Source organism: Stenella coeruleoalba (genome assembly GCF_951394435.1).
Source record: "Stenella coeruleoalba genome assembly, chromosome: 5".
Classification (NCBI taxonomy): Eukaryota; Metazoa; Chordata; class Mammalia; order Artiodactyla; family Delphinidae; genus Stenella; species Stenella coeruleoalba.
Window position 1 is genome coordinate 142,418,142 of NC_137150.1, and position 18,803 is coordinate 142,436,944.

Here is an 18,803-nt window from a genome sequence, read left to right on the forward strand (position 1 = left end):
CGGGCCGTTCTCCCCCCAGGCTGAGAGGTGCAGCCTTGCGTGTCCCGCTGAGTGGAGGGTCCAAGGAGTTCCCCCCCGCCCCTCAGGCCTGGTTTTAGGAGTCGGTGAAACAAAGCTGCTTCTCTAATCTTCTTCTACGCCACCATCTTCTCTGCTCCCTGCAGAGACTAGCAGGTCTTTGCAGCTGTGAGGCTCAGATGTTCTCAGATCCAGGGGAAATCTGCCTTTCAGTGGATGTGGGAAAAATAGGCATTTCCCGAACGTTTTGGTTGGTTTTTGCTCCTTGCTGTTTAAGACGCGATTCCGACTTCTGGTTTTGCAGTTAGCTGGCCTGACTCTGCCGCGTGTTCACTGTGTGACGCTGGGCAAGTTGCCTAACCTCTCTGAACCTCAGTTCCCTCATCTGTAAATGAAGCTCCTAGGAGTGCCCGCGTCCCGAGAGAGCTGTGAAGAGTGAGGGGGCAGACTCGCAGAGCCGCCAGGACGCCCAGGGACGGTGACCTGCGTGCAGGGCGCTAGCTACAACAGCGGTCACGGTCACCAGGCAGGACCGTGAACTCCAGCTGGTGTTAGGGGTGTGGCCTGAAATTCTACAACTCAGGTTCCCCCTCCAGTGAGCCGGGAGGGTGGGGGGGCCCACGCTGGCCTGCTGCTTGCGGCAGGGGCGGGCGGGTCTGCCGGCGCGTCCAGCTGCCGTCCACTGGCCGGGCCGCCGAGCCACCTGTGGGTGCAGGAGGCTCGTGTGATGGCCACCCAGCTGGTGGGGGCAGCCGCCCCCGAGGGAGGAACGAAGCCTGTCTGCAGGTGAGGGCGTGCTTCGTGGTTCCATCCCTTCCACTCAGCAGCTTCCGAGGGCCTTCTCTTTGCCGCTTCCTGGAGCTCAGAGCACGTTGGTGGCTGTGCGTCCCATTTCTGGGAGCAATGCGGGGACGGGGACGGGCACAGGGGAGGGGAGTCCCTCCCCACTGTTGTTGGGGTCCAGCCCAGCTCCCTCCTCCTCTTCCTGTGAGAGGCTGCCCAGCCCCCCACCCAGGGCAGGCATTCTGCCACCAAGAGCGGTACACTGTGTGCGGCGCTGCTGTGTGCTCGCTCTTATTCTCACCGACTACATCCAGGGTTGGATAAACCCTTCCCAGGCTGCTTCAGGGTTTCTGTCTACACGTCATTTGAATGGATGCAAAGCATTAAGGCACTTGGGCACGTCCTTGTTGTAGACACCTGGCTCGTTCCTGTGCTCCGACATCTGTAAGCATTGCGGGAAGAGCCTTGGTGCTTGGGGCGTTATGACATTTACAGCTTCTTGTGCTTGTTTTCTTGCCCTGGGATAACTTTCACCAGGAGGTTGTGAAGACCTGAGTGAGGGTTACGTACAGCCCTGCCTGGGAACGGGGACCCACAGGCTGCGGCGTCCGTATGCCGGTCACTTAGCTGCAGGTTAGACAGAAATTTTAATAGTGATTTTTAGTTGAAATGGTTAGGAACAAAGCAAGCTGATTAGTATGAATTTTAAGAATCACGATAATTGTTCAAAGAGGTTTCATGACTGAAAGGACATTTTGTTTAAAAATTGCTTTCCCTGTAGGAGTTTTCTTTCTGGGATGAGTTTCAAACGGGTGGTACTAGTTCCTGGAAGCTGTGAGATTCACTAAGAAGGGTGTACACGTGTGTGTAAACTCCACGCAGAATGCTGGGCTGTGCAGTGTTATCTCATAATGAACTGAAATCGTCCACACGCCAGTTCTCTTGCTTACTGTGCCGTCATTTTGCTTCTCGAAGGGCCACCAGGTAGTTCTTGCAGGTGCGTCCATGCTCTGTGCACGTCTTCCTCACCGCCACCTACCCCTGAACTGTAAGTGCCTTTGGAAGGCCTACCAGCCAGTCCCGACAAAAATAAGTGTGTCCCCATTATCTGAACGCCCGAGGTGGCCGAGGGCCAGAGAGCCTGGTCCTTAGAAGGCTTTGCAGGCGGACCCCCTGACTCAGAGGGAGTTGCTCATCTAGACCCCCTCCCCGCGGATCAGAGTTTTCCCAGGACACCTACTGTGGTTGCTGCCTCTGCCCTAGTTCACCCGACCGGCCCGCACAGATGCTGCAGTCACTGCCGCTGCGCGGACGGCGCTGGGGGAGTTCTGAGCTGCTCCGCAGCACTGGACACCTGGCCTGGCTTTCCTGGGCTCGCACCTCAGGCTGTTTACCCGTGTTTGGTTTGCATAGTAACCTGTGTTCTCCAAGGTCCCAGTTTGGTTTGGAAGGGTGTTGTATCAGTGGGTCCCTGAGAGCCCCGGCGGCCTCCTTCCTGGGACCTCTGCCACCACCGGCTTGTTCACCCCAGAGCTTTTCACGCGTGGGGTTTATCTTTGTTATTTACGTATTTATTCGTGTATTTAAAGCTGTGGGAGGGCACATCGGGTTGAGTGAAATATAAAACCTCCAGGTGAGAAGGCAGGAGGTCGCCTCCCCCAGGTGCCAGGTGTGTGTGTCCCAGGCCGGTTCCCGGCGGAACGCGTGGACGGGCCCTCCTCCAGGACGCGTGGATGGGCGTGGGTCGGAGCATCTTCTCTGGGAAGTGCTTGCGTTGCAGACGCCGCAGCTGCCTGCTTCCTCCGGGACCGGTGGAGAAAAACCGAGAAACTCACGCCCTTTCCAGTTTCGAGCTGCCTGCAGACACCAGAAGCTCAGTGTCCAGGCGTCAGCGGGAGGGATGCCCTGGGCATGGGAACGAGGTGCGGGGGGCGGGGAGGGGGAGGGTGGTGTCCTTGGTGGGAGGGAGCCCAGCAAGGCCTTCAGGGGCCCGGAAGCCACGAGTGAGTGCTTTTGGCAACGCGTCTCCCCCAGCTCTGGTGCGCAGCTAACTGGGTAAACAAGCGCTGAGCCGGCCCTCGCGCAGCGGGCTGGCGGCATCTGGGCAGCAGACTCCAGGAGCGCGAGGCCCGCCACCTGGGACAGAGCAGAGGAGAATCCGAGCCCTCTCCTCCCCAAACCCGGGCCTCGTCGCTGCCCTTCTGCGTGTGCGCGGGTCCCATCGTCCTGAGCCAGGGTGCTGGGATTGACACAGTGTCTTCGGGGAAACTGGGCCAGAGGGTGACTGACTGCCATTTAACAAGCGTCTGAGGCGTGGAGACGTGGGGACCAACTCCAGGACACCCCGGCCCCTGGGGACTGCAGGAGACAGGATAAGCCCAGCTCGCTCGTTCCTGGGGCGTCTTGGGTTGGACCGGCCGGCAGGGGGCAGCGATGTGCTCAGAGCCCACCTTGACCAAACAGGTTTCAAATCCTGGTGACCTTGGGCAGAATTCTCTGGAGTGGGCAGCAGTACGGTGATCGTTCAGCGAGTAATCCTTGTACGGGACCCGTCAGTTAGCGTGACCTTGGCGTGGCCCCCGTGGCCGCCCACCCACGTGTCTCGGCATGGTCTACCCTCCACTTAACTCTTGGCTCCTTGTTTCTGGGTCAGGAGCTCGTGGGCCTGCGGATACCAGGGAAGGGGTTTGCCTCTCGTTAGGGCTCTACCTCGCCTGCTGCCTCGCGGGCCCTGCCAGCCGGCCTGTGGTCCTCGGTGTCCGCCACCGTCGGCAGGCAGTGTGGGGTACCCTGCTGGATGAGGGGGGTCAGCGGGGATGACAAAGAGGGCTGCTCTTTGAAGCTACACAATAATAACTGCATATTCTTCACATGTGCCCGTGTGTGATGGGCGTAATGATTACTAACAGTTAAGCAGGAATAGTTAGTTACACCTTGAGTTCTGCTGAGCCGCGTAAGAAAGGGAATGTGGAAATGTCATGAGAAGAATCATCTAGTCAGAAGAAAGGTTTCACCAAGTTTTTTTTTTTTTTTTTTTTTTTTTTGCGGTACGCGGGCCTCTCACTGTTGTGGCCTCTCCTGTTGTGGAGCACAGGCTCCAGACGCGCAGGCCCAGCAGCCATGGCTCACGGGCCCAGCCGCTCCGCGGCATGTGGGATCTTCCCAGACCGGGGCACAAACCCGTGTCCCCTGCATCGGCAGGCGGACTCTCAACCACTGCGCCCCCAGGGAAGCCCTTCACCAAGTTTTTAAAGCATTCCTTTTATGTTGCTGCCGTACAGAAACCGCCAGGAAATTCTAGCAACATTCTCCCTGGTCTTTTAATACTCTGTATAAATCAATAATTTTCAGGTCAGGGAAATAGAGCCATTATATTCCTGTGCCATTTTCTTGTGTAGTATTTGTTCTCCTTAACTTTAAAGACGTGGAGAACGAAACCCAAGTAGTTATAGCGAGTGACGCTGGCCTGTGGGCCGCTCTCAGCAGAGGACGGAGAGGACGCTTCCCTCCATGGGTCCCAGCCACGCACAGCCATGCAAGCGCAGACAGGCCCCCCACGGCGAGTCTCCATTCAGCAGAAACGCTGCTTATAGGAGGAGGGTTTTGCCAAAATTCCTATGCCAACCTTTAATCCAAAATAAATAAAACCGGGCTTCCCTGGTGGCGCAGTGGTTGAGAGTCCGCCTGCCGATGCAGGGGACGTGGGTTCGTGCCCGGGTCCGGGAAGATCCCACATGCCGCGGAGCGGCTGGGCCCGTGAGCCATGGCCGCTGAGCCTGCGCGTCCGGAGCCTGTGCTCTGCAACGGGAGAGGCCACAGCAGTGAGAAGCCCGCGTACCGCAAAATAAATAAATAAATAAATAAAAATAAATAAATAAAACCAAGTTACTGAACGTTCTAGGTTTGGTGTGTTTTACACAGATCACGTAAAGGGTGTCGTAGAAACCCGCTGCAGCCCCGTGTCCCACGTGGTCAGCGCAGCCAAAACCAGGGCTGAGGTTTTGCTTCCCTCCTGCTTCTAGCCTGGAGAGACACCTCGGGTATTTCTTTAATCTCTGCTGATCTGTTGCCTCCAAAGGAAACGATTCGGGCACGATGACGATGTCATCATAAGCGCTAACCGCCTTTGGCATTTGCTGCGTCAGGCATTTCTCCGGGGGGACCTTGACGTAGTAGAGTGATCACTCCCACGTTACAGTGGGGGAAACTGAGGCTCAGCCGGGAAGCGGGGGCGGGGTGCAGGGATCGGAGCCCCGTGACAGCACGTGTGTGCTGTGCACCTCTCCCTGGGGGCTCTCTCTAGGACGCGCTGAAGACCCCAAAGGTCCGTAGCCCAAAGGAGGGCAAGGGCCAGGCCCGCATCTGCCAGTGAGCCGCCTTCCCCAAGCCGGGACTTGGCAGGCAAGGGACCCGTGGGCTCAGCCTGACTGTTCCGTTCTGTCCCCGACACGTGGCCGGAGAGTCTGGGCCCGAGGGACCATCTAAGGCCCGGGGCCGAGGGCAGGCCCGTCACTGCTCCCCAGGGTCCAGAGTCCAGCGCAGAACAGAGGAGAAGCAGACACGGCACAGCCCCTGGAGGAGCCCCTGGGGATGCGGTCTGAGGACACGGGCTCAGAGGAGTCTGCGTGGGGTGTGCAGGGACCCCACCCCACGCCGGTCACCCACCCGCCTGCCCCCCGAGCTTGGCTCCAGCCCTGAGAATGCAGCAGGAGGCTGGGGACAGGACAGGACTTGGGAGCGTCCCCAAGGCCTGGAATCGAAGGTGACCGTTGGGATGCTGGCAGTGGCAGCAGGGCGGGCCGTGGCCTGATTTCGCTTCAGACGAGCAGTTAGTTCTGGCTGCGCGTGGAGAAGGCCTGGAGAGCCTTTCAGAAGCAGGGCAGAGCCAAGTGGGGCTCAGGAAGTCCTCACAAATAGCCTTTTCTTTTTTAAAATTTATTTATTTATTTTTGGCTGTGTTGGGTCTTCGTTGCTGCGCGCGGGCTTTCTCTAGTTGCTGTGAGCAGGGGCCACTCTTCATTGCAGTGCATGGGCCTCTCACTGCGGTGGCTTCTCTTGTTGCAGAGCACGGGCTGTAGGTGCACAGGCTTCAGTAGCTGTGGCTCACAGGCCCCAGAGCACAGCCTCAGTAGTTGTGGCGTACAGGCTCAGTAGTTGTGGCTCGCGGGCTCTAGAGCACAGGGTCAGTATTCGTAGCACCCGGGCTCAGTAGCTGTGGCTCATGGACTCTAGAGCACAGGCTCAGTAGTTGTGGCACCCAGGCTCAGTAGTTGTGGCTCATGGACTCTAGAGCACAGGCTCAGTAGTTGTGGCACACAGGCTCAGTAGTTGTGGCTCACGGGCTCTAGAGCACAGGCTCAGTAGTTGTGGCACACAGGCTCAGTAGTTGTGGCTCACGGGCTCTAGAGCACAGGCTCAGTAGTTGTGGCGCATGGGCTTAGTTGCTCCGGGGCATGTGGGATCTTCCCGGACCAGGGCTCGAACCCGTGACCCCTGCATTGGCAGGCGGATTCTTAACCACGGCACCACCAGGGAAGCCCCCCAAATAGCTTTTCAGATGGTAACTGGCCTCAGAGGAAAGGTTGAGTCCAGGTGCTGCCGGTCAAGGATCAGGTCAAGGGTGCCTTCCGCCTTCCCTGGAGACCCGGGAGAGCCCTCCGCTCAGTGACAGGTCACAACCTCACGGGCAGCATCCTTGCCGTCCCACGAGCAGACGCACCCAGGACCCCAGGGTCTCAAGGCTGCGTCTGCCCGACTTTGGGGGCTTGTTCTGCGGATGTAGATCACTGGGCAGCTCTGGGGGAGGAGGGCTGTGTCATGACTCATTGGGAAGGCAGAGGTGCGTCCTCTCCTGGGGCTCTGCGCGTCTTCCGGGAGCTGGCCTCCCAGCTCAGCAGCTCCTCCACTGCTGTAGGGATTAAGGGCTGGAAAGCCTTAGCCAGTGGGACTGTGCTGGGCAGTGCTTGGAGCCCCGCCCGTGGGCTCAGTGGACGAGTGATGACTGCCCCCTCCCCTGGTAGCTTCTTGGGCCAGGAGCCAGAGGCTGGAATGGCAGGACTACGCGTCTAGAAGGAGCCTTACAGAGCCTGTCCAGAGGCCCCAGGTCAGCTGCCTCAGGTCACTCGGGGATGTTCACACCCCGCAGACTCACTGTGGAGCTCGGGGCCCGAGCAGGCTTGTCCAGCTGTGGGTGCCCCCACCGTGCAGGGCGCAGGGCTGCGAGGGGGCCAGGCAGGCAAGAGCGGGGCAGCTTCCAGTTTGGAAGACGGTGTTTTGTGCCGAGTGCCACAAGGGTGGACGGCATAACGACTGCCGTTCCATCCCAGTACAGCGTGAAGAGCCCTCAGAAAGCCTTCCGCCACTCCTCGCGCGTCTGTGCCCTGAGAACGGGTTTCCCGTGGGCCACCTCTGCCCCGGGTCACCTCATGTCACCTCGGCCCCTCGTTGCAGGTTCAGACATCGCAGGCTGGGGAGGCATCAGAGGACAGCAGCCCCCAGTTTGCTTGTTCCCTCATCCAGTTCATTCCACACCCTTCCCAAGAGTAAGAGGGGCAACTCCTCCCCACAGTTCTTTGCAGAGACGGTGCCGGAGCAGCTGTGCACCCAGCGCCCGGACTTGGAACTGGGTGGCACGTGTGGCCTGGGGTCCGGGTAGGGGGCTGGGGAGCCCGTGAGCCCGGACCCAGCCCCGCATAGAGGACCTATGCCTGTCACCTTTCCAGCCCGGGGGCCGAGCCAGGCCCGCCCGTCTAGCTCACCAGGCCGGGCGGGGCTGGGGGCGTCGTGCTGTCGGGGTTCCTGCGTGTTCCCTCCATCTGCAGTCAGGTTGGGGGCTGGGCGGCCCCGCTGACCTGTCTCCTGGCCAAACCCCGTGACACCACCTGCTTACGACGGCTCCAGGCTGCAAGCCGATTACTGGATTAGTGTGCGCCCGCAGAGCCCCCGCCGGGGCCGAGGAGAGGCCCGCATCTTCTGTGGGGCTCCAGAGTTCCGTCTGCATCTGCGCTGGCCGCGAGACCCGCAGGCCGCTGCTGGGAAGGCGGCATCCAGAAGTGGTGTCCCCTCCTTGCGGGGCAGATGGTCTGGGTGGCTGAGGCCCAGGCAGTGTGGGCCTGGCCGTAACCCACTTCTCATCCTCGGCTGGAGGCTGACCCGCCCCCGCTGCCAGTCTCCTCTCACCGACTTTCAGAAGGATCCGAAGATGCTGGCCAGCTACTCGGCCTGCCTGTTCTGGGGGGTCTGCGCCGCCCTGCTGGCCGTGGCTCTGGCCTATTATTTCTACTGGTGAGCATGGCCGGCGCCCGGGCCGGGCTGTCCCGGGGGCAGGGGGCGGGCAGGGGAGAACATGCTTCTGCTTTTGCTGCGGCTCTGCCCCCTCTGCTCTCCACACTGACAAACAGTCCCTCCCGTCGGTGGGGGCCTGGCAGCAAACAAGGGAAGCAGGTCGCCAGAGCCGGCTGCGTCTCCGCGAGGCGAGGCTGCCGCGGCTGCTAACGTACACGGTGGTCTGTAAATTAAGTGGAAAACGGGTCGTTTCCATTGAAGGGATGCCGCTCGTTGTAGCCGTAAATGACGAGCTGACTTACGGCGAGTCACTCGGACCCTGTGCGCAGTCGCGATGGGAGTGCCCACCAGTTCTCGCGGTGAACGCGGGGAGGTGCCAAGTCGGAGACCACACCCGCCTGGGCTCCCGACGCCCCTTTCCAGCCTGGCCCCTCACGAGGCTGGGATCGTAGACGGGGCCTGTGAGCTCCAGGACCCCAGTTTCCGTCTGGAGGGCGAGACACCGATGTCCTGTCTGCAGGTGACAACCTCGAGCAGGGGGCCGATGGTGATGCCACGGAGTTCAGGGAGCGACCCCCACAGGGCGGCGCCCACCTGATAGTGGCAGCTGGCAGGGCGCCGTGCGGAAACCCAGACCCCAGGTCCGGGGCTGACTTTATCTGCTAGAGCTGGAGCACGGGGTAGCTTCCTGTGAGGAGACCTCTGCTCTTCTGAAGGTTCTGTCCCGGGGTTATTTTTGTTTCCTCCCTTTCTGTACTTGGCTGGTTGGGAATTCAGTTCTCTGATCTGGAAGCTTTCTGTCCCATAGATCCGATTAATGCTGGTTCTGTTTCTGATGACGAGGTGGGGCCCGGCCGGCAGGCAGGGGGTGGGGGGGCCCCTCCGGGCAGGCTTGTCCTTGGCCCCGGGCTCTGCAGCACCCCCCAGGGTTAATACAATTTACAAGTGAGGATTACACAGAACCAAAAGATAAACACATGAGTGTGGGGAGGAGTTAGCCCTAATTCCTAATTAGACTTGTGTCCCTTGTTAAATGGGTTTCTGGCCTCTTTTGAGGGTGAGTAGCAGCCGTTGTTGGCCAGGAGGGGCCCCCATAGGAGGAGTGACCCCCACAGGAGGAGTGACCAGTAACGTTACCACAGACTCTGAGACACTCCTGAGGGTGAAGGACCACGGCACAGGTGTGCGGTACCACTGCCCACAGGTAGCCTCCGCGGGGGGCCGGCTCCGGGCCCCTGGAGTGGATGGCGGGTGTGTCTGTTGCCCCGTCGTCATGTCATGGTGAGTCAAGGCAGGGAGGGAGCAGTCTGTGCACTCCTGCTGGGCGTGGGGCAGGGGAGGGGCGGCTGGTTTCTAGTGTGGTCCGTCCTCCCACGTTCCCTCCACCAACACTCGTCCCAGCCACTCAGTGGTCGCTTGATCCACAAACGGGTAGAGACCCAGTTCAAGGAACATTCTTGAAGCAGCCACGATCCGACCAGAGAGTCTGGCAGCCCCTGTCGGGTCCCCGAGGCTGAGAACTGAGAGGGGGTGTCAAGGTTGTCATTCTCTGGGTCTACAGAACTGTCCTCCCCAGCCAGTGATGGACTCCTGCGCCGCCTTTTCCGTGGCCGTCGTCCCCAGTGACCCCGCACCCTGCTCCGGGCGGGCACTGGCTCAGCGCTGGTGGAAGGCCCCCTGCAGAGGGGCGACTGGGGGCTCACAGCTCACTGCACAGATGCAGCCCAGCTCCTGGTCGGAGGGTGCGGGGAGGAGCGTCCTGCTCCGCGAGAGGCCGGCGCACCTTCGTGGACGCACCTTTGTGGACGTGCGCACACTTCAAGGACAGGGTGGCGGCCTCCGTGCTGCAGATCATGTAAATCTCGGCTCCCCCTACTGGGAGCAGCACGGGAAGTCCAGCGGGAGGGACCTTCCCCTGGCGGGCACCGGGTGACTATAGTCACAGCTGCCCGGGACGTCCCAGCACCCAGGACAGAGGTCTCACCTCCTCTGGTTCTCTCCGTGGGCAGGGACTCTGGCCAGAGCGGGCTCCGTCTGCTGCTGGGTGTGAACCCGTCACTCACAGGGGCGCTGGACGCGGCCAGCATGGTCTGGGGGAGAAGTCGCCCTGCCCCGTGAAGGGGGCCCCTTTTGAGGCTTTACGTGGGGGAGTCTGGTCTGGCAGCCCTGCGGGGTCACGGAAGGTGCCACGCGGACCCTCTGACAGGGAGTGAGGTGGGGGAGAGTCGCCTCGTCTGGGCTCCGGGGCCAGGATGGAGCCCTGCTTTTCTCAGGAAGCCTGGCTGAGTTTGATAAGTTTCCCTCCCTGTTGACGTGTGTTTATCGCTCTGGGGTTTTGGGGTGTTTGTGGGGGGGAGAAAAAAAAAACCTAGCGCTGAAAACCTTGTTTGAAATGATAAGGGTAGCTGTTTTTCATGTTAGTTATTTATAACCGTGTGCAATAATCAGATTTCAACCACGCCCTTCGAAATGAAATGTGTAGGGAATAATTAAAACCTCATTAACGTGGAGCGAGGAGGGCAAGTGAGTCTGAATTAGTGAAACTGGCAAACAAGAGACACTAAGAGCTTCACTGAGCTCACAGTTTGGGAAGTTAACTGGTCAGCCCATCTCTTCGCTGCCGACCGTCTCAGAGCGTGTATCTGTTATCTTCAGCATGGAGTGGGGCACCCAGGATTCCCCAAACTCATGTGGCAACAGGACCCTCTTGTGCAAGCCGCTTCCTGGGGTTAGCAGCTGAATTATGCAGTTTTACAGACGCTCAAAATGATTCAGATTCTGTAATTTGTAGGGAAAATAGCACCTTTGTTTGCTGACCTGGGAACTTGAATGCCCTTTAAAACTTGGCTTACAGAGGCTGTTTCAGACCTCAGCTGTTTATAAAGGAAGGAGGGAGGGAGGCTTATGAACCCTTAGAGCCCGCCTGTGCCGCTGCGCGTAAAGGCTGCCTCATCGCCATCTTCAAACAGATACAGAAACTCAAAAGGATCATGTCACCCGCCGAGGCCACAGACACGGGACAAGAAGGCACTCCTAAGCCCCAGTGTCAACACACTCCTCCTTTTTGGTGGAGAAAACCATGGCGGGCGGGCGGGACCCTGGGCACGGAGGGTGGACGCTGACGCGTTGACGGAATTCATCTTCAGAGTCTCCACTGAGAATGAGTCCTCGGGCTCGTCCCACAGAGTTTGCACGTGCCTCTCTCTCTTGACTTAAACTTTACCCAGTTCCCGGACAGATTTTTACTAAGTAGCCACCGTGTCCCAGGCACTGTTCTAGATTTTTAGTTATCAGTGTGTAAGATGGACCAGACCCCCATCCTCATCAGCGGTACCTGTCCACTCCTCACGCTGAGCGATGAGGAATTTAGTCAGCTTACCTGCCTCCCACCTTCTCTCCAATGCTGCCACTAAGTTTTGTTACTTATACTATTGTTTTTAGTTATTTTACTGTTCCCTTAAAACTGTAATGTACTCAAATTTCCACTTTTTTTTTTTTTTTTTTTTTTTTTTTTGCGGTACGCGGGCCTCTCACTGCTGCGGCCTCTCCCGTTGAGGAGCACAGGCTCCGGACGTGCAGGCTCAGCGACCATGGCTCACAAGCCCAGCCGCTCCGCGGCATGTGGGATCTTCCCGGACCGGGGCACGAACCCGTGTCCCCTGCATCGGCAGGCGGACTCTCAACCACTGCGCCACCAGGGAAGCCCATGTTTTTTATTTTTGAGAAAAGAAACATATTCCTTCTTCAATACCAAAAACTTCCAGCTCCCTAGTTATATTCTTTGTTGAACAAATTCTATTTTCTTCTTGAAAGATTTCCTGTTTTAGTTTGGGCCAGTCTCTTTCCAGGCCATCTATAAAGTTGTTATCCTGGCATTTCTTTTCATTGCAGAACTGCCTATTTCTTCTTCTTAAATTCCGTGTCTTCCTCTTCATTAGATTCCTTCTTGTTTTGCTGGGCTACATCCTCAAATCATCTTTTCACAAAGGATGAGTGGAAGTCAAATTTTCTGAAACCTCGCCTATCATGAGGTTGCCGTAATTTTTGTCGTCTTCTTTGTGTGGGTCAGCGTCCTGATAGAAAACAGATGTGTGAGGGGAGGATTAGTAAAGGGTCTGTTTACAAAGGTGTACGCAGAGATTAAGAAAGCAAGAAGAAGGTAAAAAAGAACTGAGTTAACCAGTTCTTGCAGATAGCGTGACTTATTTCAGCACACTTTTGGTGGGGAAGGAGCGTCCAGGGGAAAGTAGGAGGAGAATCATGGAATTAAATGTTACTGTTCTTGGTCCCAGGGTCCAAATTCTGTGAAATTTGTAAAGTGACCACATTGTGGCTTGTTCACGCATCAAATCCTCAAGGGAAAACCTGCTGTGTCCACTGCTGTTGACCTAAATAGAGGTTTCAACCTGAAAGCACTTAGGAAGCGGATGCTGCTGGTAGTGAGATAACCATTGCAATACATTTAATATGACAGTAAAGCATTTGTAGTACGAATGTATTATTATTTCTTGGTTCAGTCAATAGACCCGTCACTGCTCTGTATGTTACAATTTAGAAAAATCCATAGAATGGGAGGGAGTGCGCTGCGCAGGAGAGAAGAAAGAGCCTCTCAGAGAGGGCGATCGTTCCCGGTGCTTCTTCCAAAGGGAAGTGGACAGAGTGCGTGGCCGTTCATGCAGGGGCAGGGGGCGGGGCGGGGCGCGCTCCAGCCGTGTCGGGACCTTCCGTCAGCAGCGCCAAATGTAGAGGACTTGGAGTTTCTATGCTGACTGGAAGGGAATAAAACTGCTTAAGCAATTTAACATTTTAAATGTTGCAAAATCATTGCCACCATAACGGGGTATCATTTAGTAGATGAAATTAATCCTAGTGAATCTTTGCCATTTCATGAATTTACTTTTCTTTTCTTCCGCTCAGTGCATTATTGTCTTGATACTTGGTCTTTCTGTCAAGTACAGCATCGCATCCTGCACTTAGGTGGTGGTCTGTGCCATTATCTCTAGGATGCAAAAGCAGTGACTGCCCACAGCAGGTTCTTCGTAAGTATTTATTGATAAAGGAGAAAAGCCCAGCGCTAGAAAGAGCTAGAAAGGTCGTCACCTGTCTTCTTACTCAGGCTTCAGTATTAACTCTCTGGCACAGCTGGAACATCTGTAAAGGTCACCAGATTCCCTGGTAACTCTTTCCATGGCTATATTAACATTAAACTCAGAAAATGTTTTATCTATTGTGCCTTTTAAATATTAACAAATTTTGTTATAACTCATATCTTTGGAAGTAGATATGTTACCTTACATAATGGGGCTGTCAGTGGGAGATGCGTGGCTGGTACGTTCACCTGCAGGATTCGTCATCAGTTCCTGTGCTGTTCCTATGGAGCGCTGGGTGCTGGGTGAGATCGGGGCAGCACGGCAGCCAGCCTGCTTGCTGCAGGGTTGCCCCGACTTTTAGGGAAGGACACTGTGGGACTAGGTCTGCCCTAGAGGCAGCCGTCCTCCCTCAGCTGCTGACCTGTCCTCCCCGAGCAGGGTCATCTGAAAGTGATCACAGCAAGAGGTTGGTTCCCCCCAAAAGAGCAAAAAGCAAGGCCTGTTCCTCAGATACAGCCATGCTCTTTCTAGGGTGCCCTGCAGGCCTCTGATGGCGTCGTGTCCAGTGGTCCCGTCCAGTGGTCTCAGGTCTCCTCCCCCACCCCACCCCCGGATGTGCCCACGTTGCCCGCGACCCAGCCGTCCTCAGATGCTGCTGTCGGTCTTGCCTGCTACGGAAAGGCATCCTTAGGGTAAATTGAGAACAAAGGGCTTTGGTGTAAACTTTTGGGGATTGGGGGAAAAGCAGAAGAAAGACAAAGCCTGAGAAGGGGATGAATTCATGTTCAAGGAAGTGAAGTGAGGAAGAATTTAGGATTTTCCTGTCTGTCTATAGATCACCTCTGACCTTCACAAAAGGGTGTGAGGGAGCCAGTGGGACTGCCCGTAAAATCCCATCAGACTCCACTAGCGTTTCCCATTTGTACTGGAAAAACTGGTTTCGGGGTGAGAAGCTCCGTTGTGGGGATGCAGCAAGGAGGGGGCAGCCATGGGTTCCTGGCACCTGCCCCCCAGGCACAGGAGAGGTCTCCCCAGCGGCCAGCGCCCCCTGCCCCGCCCGGGACTTGTAACCTGAGCGTCCAGGTGGGGCGAAGTGGGGATGGAGCCGCTCTGGGGGCAGGAGTGCGCTGCTGCCCTGTGGCCTTGAAGGCTGCTTGTCCAGCCCCACCACAGAGGTTTTCCACTTTCCAGTCCGGCTACTGGTAGGAAAGGGAGGAGGAACTCAGGGCTTGTCTCCCAGGGTCCCAGGGTCCCGGGGTCCCATGGTCCCGGGGTCCCGGGGCGACGCCTCTGCTCTGCGTCAGGCCGTGTGCAGCAAGTGGGTGCACGGCGTTCGTGACAGTCTTCGTTTCACTTTCTACCTGATGTTTCTACCTAACATCTGGTTAATGTTCTCGGAAACCATCCTCTGCTTCACAACGTGCATGTCTGAGATGCTCTGAGTTTGTGCTCCGGCCAGAAGCTCAAATGACAGGCAGGGTGCTGAGTGACAGGCGACCCTCGTTCTCCGACTTGGGGTGAGTCTGACCTCTTCCGAACGCCTCTGGGTCGGGGCTGCTCTGGGACCCGCGAAGCGGGCTCCTCCTCCCCTCTGGACAGAGGCCGAGGTGGGCATTTGAAACCTGTCCTGTTTACTCCATTTTGAATCCTACGTTTCTTTTTTTTTTTTTTAATTTTATTTTGTTTATTTTTTATACAGCAGGTTCTTATTAGTTATCTGTTTTATACATATTAGTGTATATATGTCAATCCCAATGTCCCAATCCTACCTTTCTAAAACTCTTATCTTTTTAAGTGTGTGAAACATGATGCCTCTTTAATGGCAAATGTGACAACATTTTTTATCTTTGCAAGTGGCCTTGTTCATCCTTTGAGGTTTGTGTTCCGCATACTTAAAAAGCACTGTCAATTGCCTACAGACTCTAGAGTTTGTGTAGAAGCTTTTCCCAGACTCTCTCCGGCATGCTGGTTGGGAGTCATGGAGAAAAGGCCTGCGGGAGGGGAGACTCCCTCCGCACTGGCAGCTCTGGGACCCCTCACGCCCTCCCCAGCTGCGTGGCCTCCTGTGACCAGCTCCTCCTGGGTCTGTCCCCGGGAACCCCGGGGCTCAGTCCCGCCCCCTTCAGGCGCCCACCTCACCCCACATTTTTTGTTAATTGCTTGTCCTGTGACCTCACATCTCTGATGGGGTCAAGAAAAGTCATGAACTTGCAGTTTGTCTGGCTTTATCTTGTTGCAGGCTGGGAGTGACAAGCCCTCTGCATTCCTAAGGGAACCCCAGGACTCGATGTAACTTTTTTTTTTTTTTTTGTGCTGTACGCGGCCCTCTCACTGTTATGGCCTCTCCCGTTGCGGAGCACAGGCTCCGGACGCGCAGGCTCAGCGGCCATGGCTCACGGGCCCAGCCGCTCTGCGGCATGTGGGATCCTCCCAGACCGGGGCACGAACCCGTGTCCCCTGCGTCGGCAGGCGGACTCTCAACCACTGCGCCACCAGGGAAGCCCTCGATGTAACTTTTTAAATTGTGAAATATATTGTACATGTAGAAAAGTGCATTAACAACCAATTTACTGAATAATTATAAAGCAAACTCCCATCTGTTTCTCTACGAGTAAAACGTCTTTATTTTAAAGGGCAGATCATTGTCACAAAGTTACATCCAAGGCAGGTTAGCTGTGCCTGTTTCCTGTGTGCACGTGCACACGTGTGAGTGCGCGTGTGCACATGTGTGCGTGTGTGCGTACAGGCCAGGCAGCCACCTTGGTGTGAGGGGCGCCCGCTGTGTCCTCAGGCCTAGAGGCTTGTCACAGGCCTACTGTGCAGTCGTAAGGCCTGGGAACTCTTCGCGTCCCTCCCACCCTGCACCGCAAACCTCACCACTGCTCGGGCCAGTAAAACCATCAGAACAGCCGCAGAAAGAGGGAGCATTCTGGAGCTCTGGTAGGTGGGGCAGGTGGGGCCCGGAGGTCCCTCTCATGCCTTCTCACCGTGGCCCGTGGCCGTCTGTCCCTGGGCTTCTGCCCCAGCCCCCCTCCTCGCCTAGCCGCCCCTCTCTTCTTGCCTGGGGCACCGCTTCCACAGTGGAAAGCCCCCTGGGGACATGACAGCCCTTCCCCACCCTTGTCCTCAGTCTGTAGTTCCCAGGCCCTTCTCCTAGCCTGGCGGGGAGCTTCGGCCTCCTTTGGAGGGGGCCTGGGGGCCTGGGGACCCTTTGATCCATCAGGCTCCTCCAGTAGCCCGCGGTCAGGACAGTGCTGGTGCGCGTGGCCCCTGCCCTTCAGCCTGGGCAGCCAGTTATCTGTCCGGCCTTCGCTAGCTGCAGCAATGCCCCAGGTGTCTCCGATGGGACCCGGAAATATGGGCGGTTTCCTTTGTCCTGAGTCAGGAGCCCTCCCCCGCCAGCCTGCACAGCCCCTCTGCAGCCAACGGCACTGGCCCGTCCGGAGTTTGACAGGGTTTTCAGAGTCTTAGATGAGACTGTCAGGTAACGTGCTACATTGGCTCTCCTGTAACGTTGGTCTTTCAGGAAACTTGTCGTTGAGGCAGCTCGTGATGACACGTGAAAGGCACGAGCTTCAGGAGTCACGCTGCTGGTGTCGCACGTGAACGCGGTAAACACGCGGCATCCCTTTAGCCAGCTTTGCCGAGCATCGTGTATGTGCGAGACCTGCGTGCGTGACAGTGCCAGCAACGGGGAGGGTGCGCGGGCAGGGGTCTGGGCCGCAGGTGACAGAAGTGGTGGTTGGAATACCCGAGACTCGTGTCCCCTCTGCCTCTTGCTGTGGCAGCCGCTGGCTGCTCGCCGAGGCCGCCGCCCGCAGCGTGGGTCCTTTCTCCCCTTGCTTGTCCCTTCGTGCTCCTGACGTTGCTACCATGGATGCCGCTTACTCACTCAAGGAGGGCCAGGAGCAGAGGGGCAGCACAGGGGGCGGGGCCTGTCTCTGGTCCAGGAAAGCAGCCCCTGAAGGCCCCACTGCCTGGAACTGGGCCATCCCTGGGGCAGCCGCTCCAACTGGGGACAGGGTTACCTTTATGGCTTAGATCTGGGGCTGGGGGTCCCCTCCCAGGGCCCAAGGGTGAGCACTGCCGCCATGGCCGAGCTCTCTCACGAGGGGCGGTTGTCACGGAGGCCTGGAGGGGCCGTTTGGTACATCCTTTCATGATACCTTCCTTACCCCTTGGTTGAGAGATACGGAATGCCAAAAGAGTTTCATGAACCCAGTGATGGTTTTAAGTTAATTGTATCCTATTTTTTTTTAAGATTTTTTTTGATGTGGACCATTTTTAACATCTTTACTGAATTTGTTACAATATTGCTTCTGTTTTATGTTTTGTTTCGTTTTGCTGTTTTTTGGCCGCGCGGCATGCGGGATCTTAGCTCGACCAAACCCGCACCCGCTGCGTTGGAAGGTGCAGTCTTAACCGCTGGGCTGCCAGGGAAGTCCCAGCTGTATACTATTTATTGTGCATACGGTAGAAATGCAAGTCTGCCTAAAGGCAAGTGCGAAGGAAAGCCAGGCACGTGGGACGTGTCCTGTGCCGTCTGCTCAGCCTGCAGCAATGCTCAGGCCACACGGCTTCCACGTCTCCCACCAGCGGCTGCAGGCTTACTGCTCTAGGTGCCCAGGGACTCCAGGAGGCCAGGTCCACACTCTTAATAGTAGAGGCTTCGTTGTACGTGATCGTATCCTGCAGGCTGTTCCCTGGTTCTTTTTCATGGTTGTCTTGGTTTTCTTTCCTGTTTGTTTCTCCATGTGGACTGCAGAATCAGCATTTCTAGCTCCAGGGCTGAGGGATGGGGGACCTGTTGGTATTTTAATTAGGGTTCAGTTATATTTATAAATGAACTTAGAAAGAATGGCTTGTGTGTTATTTATGTATAGCTATCTGAAAAACCACCTCAAAAGGTTGTGATTGAAAACAACCACTGTTTTCTTAGCTCACAGCTGTGGGTCAGCACTTTGGGCTGGGCTCAGCAGGGCGGCTTTCTGCTCATCTCACCTGGGGTCATTTGCAAGGCTGCAGTCAGCCGGCAGCGTGCCTGGGGCCGTGGGTCCATTTCTGCTCCATGTGGACCCACCTTCCAGCTGGCTGGCCCGAGTTTCCTCCTCTGGCGCCTGGAGGGTGCGCTGGAAGCTGCAAGGGCTCTGAAGGCCCAGGCTCGGGAGTCAGTCGTGTGATGCAAGGCCCGCCCCAGTCTATTTAGTGCTGAGCCCTGTCGCCAGCCTGCGTTCCGGGGCCGGGAAGCCGACCCCACATCTCGATGGGGAAAACAGTGCTGCTTTACCAGGGCGTGACCGCAGGGGGCAGTGTCGCCCCTGCCGCACAGTGTTTTCCCATTTGTTTAGTTCTGCTTTTGTCTCTTTCTGGATATTCCAAGGTTTACCCATATAAACCTGTTTATTTCTCCTGAAGCTCGTGATTAGGTATTTTGTCTTTTTTATTGCAAATGTACACAGGGTCTTCTCCACTGTGTCTTCTGTTTTTGTGTGTTCACGTGGAGGTGTGCCCACTGGGCCACACTCTCTGGTGGCCTGGACATACCGCAGGGCTCTGTGTCCTCATCGTTCTGCTCACCAAGGGCTTGGACTGCGAGTTTGCACCCCTCTTGCTTTAGCGGAAATCCCT

General features: G+C 56.8%; 1 protein-coding gene across 6 annotated transcripts in view; it reads left to right on the top strand.

Annotated features, from left to right (window-relative positions):
- AGPAT3 (1-acylglycerol-3-phosphate O-acyltransferase 3) overlaps positions 1 to 18,803 on the top strand; it is a 107,693-nt gene that overhangs the window by 42,785 nt on the left and 46,105 nt on the right. Inside the window, exon 1 of one of the 6 annotated variants that reach the window (XM_079923194.1) lies at positions 8,526 to 8,605. The exons of 4 other annotated variants lie outside the window; for them this stretch is intronic. The gene's annotated coding sequence lies outside the window, so the exon portion shown is untranslated. Of the gene's footprint in view, positions 1 to 8,525; positions 8,606 to 8,674; positions 8,727 to 18,803 lie in introns of those variants that run through there. One more of the 6 variants, XM_079923195.1, reaches the window with a different exon arrangement.